This window comes from Atta colombica, unplaced genomic scaffold (assembly GCF_001594045.1).
Source record: "Atta colombica isolate Treedump-2 unplaced genomic scaffold, Acol1.0 scaffold51, whole genome shotgun sequence".
In the NCBI taxonomy this organism is placed as follows: Eukaryota; Metazoa; Arthropoda; class Insecta; order Hymenoptera; family Formicidae; genus Atta; species Atta colombica.
The window spans coordinates 985,538-988,298 of NW_017259541.1; positions in this window are offsets into that span (position 1 = coordinate 985,538).

Genomic DNA, 2,761 nt, shown 5'->3' on the forward strand with positions numbered 1-2,761 from the left:
ACATTATGCTATGAGTATTATGATGTTGATAAATGATTTCACGCGATGATAGCAGAAGCGATTGCGCATTACTTCGTCCGTCGAATCTCGCCATATATTTCTTGAAGAGGGAGAACACGAAGTGTACACATGCGAGGCACGTAATCCGCGTTTCGCCATTGCGTCGGGAAAGATAAATCAGGCGTCTTATGTACGTAAGCAGAACAAATTTCATTCAATCGAAATCGCGCGGGTATGCGTCGTGTGTTTGTTACCTGCCTGCATTTATCAATAGAACACATTTGCATTCCGGGCTCTTCGCACCGATGCCAGGTCGGGGCGGAGGGATTATTTTTCCAATACGGTACGAATACAAGAGGCGTATTTTCGAAAGAAAATACGGAATATGAGATTGAACGCGGGTCCTCTTCGAAGACGTGTTCCATTCGAGAACAATATCGTCTTGTTTATAGAACCGCAAACATTTTTCTGCGGTAGGTTCTTATGATTCGAACTTATTCAAAATGTTACAATAAGCGCAAAAAAAAAAATGAATGTTAAGTAAAACATCAGTCGTCAACATACGTCATCGAAATTATCTTTAACCCAAGAAGCCATTCGGAATATTTTTACATCAGTAAATAAAAACATGAACTTGTTTAATATGTATTTTCTTTCTTTTTAATAATGCTGAACTATCAATTCTTAAATATGTAATTTCATTGAAAACCTATAATAAAATAGCGTTATATTAATTAAACTCTTTATTTCTTAGAAATACAATTATAATAAGCTATTTAACATGTCTATTTCATTTAATATTTGTTTGGTTTCTACATTTTTTTTTTTAAATTGCGATTGAAATATTAAATTCATATCTCCAACGTCCTCAATTATTAATAAATCGGAAAACATCAATAATATGCAATGTGTTGTTAATAATATGTGATTTTAATTAAAAACATTCAAGTGATGTTTTATGTAAAAGAATTAAATAAAAAAAAAAACCAAGTGACTACCTCCCAGTTAATTATCTTTGAAAATGTAATTGCAAGCCTGCAGATACGTAATTATGTTTATGTGCTTGAAAGATTGTATATATGCTAAGCTACGCGCTTAAGGGTTGAACAACATTACGTGCTTCGTGTAACCGCCGAAGCCAAAGATATATCGCGTTGGAGAGTTTATTCCAGAAGTGTCTGAAACTTCTTGCAATGCGCTTCGGCACTAACCACGAGAGCTCACAAAGGCATAATGAGCACGTAAATCGTCAGAAACTTGTAATCCGCTTTGAAGTCGGCGCGCGCGGGTGGATCGCGACATGGCGGCCGCACGTAAATTCCGTCGGCCGTTTATGCAAATTATCGGCGGGCCACAGGGTTAATACATTTTCGCGTGCGTGCGTGCAACGCGATATCTATAACGATTCGATAGCTCGACTACGTTCGAGCTCTCCGAGTATATTTTCCAGCGAATTTACAGCATTTGCATACTTCGGGAATATTTAAACGCGGAAACCCCCGCGGCGAGTTTACCGTTGGAAAAACAGGAATTTCACTGTTGAGCGAGAACGCCCGCCATGTTTCCGCGCGATGTGGAAGATCGAAACGATGAGGTCCCGTTTAACCCCCGCCGCGCTGCCAATTCAACACAGAACCGCGCAAATCTTCCCTCGTTAATTTTAACTTATTGAACGTTTCCATTGTCCAACAAATGGACAGTATTTTTTATTATGATTGAATTCATGAAAAATGAGCATGAAACGATGTTTGCAACATGTGATTTAACAGTTTAAATATTAAAATTATTTAAATATTTATTAGAGGTACTGGTTCCTCTTCGAAACTGTTTATAAATGTACATTAATATTTCACGTATAACATGGGATACTATTAATATGCCTTCGATTAAGGTTATTTATATATTCATACAACACAAGTGAAACATATTAGATAGCTTCAATTCCTTAAAATGAAAAATACTCTTTTATATGAATAAATAATTAAAATCGTGCGCTAAAATATATATTTTAATTCAGTTAAGAAATTTGTTAACAAAAATATTAATAAACGTTACATTTGATTATATAATCTGAAATAAAATATATATGATTATTTACCTTTTAATGATTTTTAATGATGATAATTCTTATTTTTACTTGATATACATATCAATTAACGTTATGTTTTTCTCGTTATATTATACTGAATTAAATTTAAACATTAATAATGTCCTAAGAAGATAATTAAATATGTATTTCGAAAATGTTGCGATTTTCTGATTACAGAGAAAATATGTTATAAAAGCTATAAATAATAACAACGAATGTATACAAAAAAAATTGAAGTAAAAAAATAATTATTATTAATACTCACCATTTAGAAATAAGGACTCCTTGAAATTGATGGAATCAAAAGAGAAAAGACTTGACGCACAAATTTGACACATTTTTCCAACAAATGCACTACAAATGCACAAACACACAAATGCAGATTCACTCCTTTTACATGAATGATTGACAACGTGTGAGACGATAGCCGAAAGTTGAGTTAAATTAACTTAATTAACACGTGAACTTGATTAATCTCCGAACTGTACACTGCACAAGTTTACGACGCGATGAATCTTCTTTATCCTAACATTTCATCTTCTTCGCCAGTTAATCTGTTCCCCTCATTCATGGGCAGGGCAAACAATGTAATAGCGATCCGATATTCGCTGATATATTACTGTATTGCGTTTCGTTAATCACAGAACGAACATATATATATATATATATATA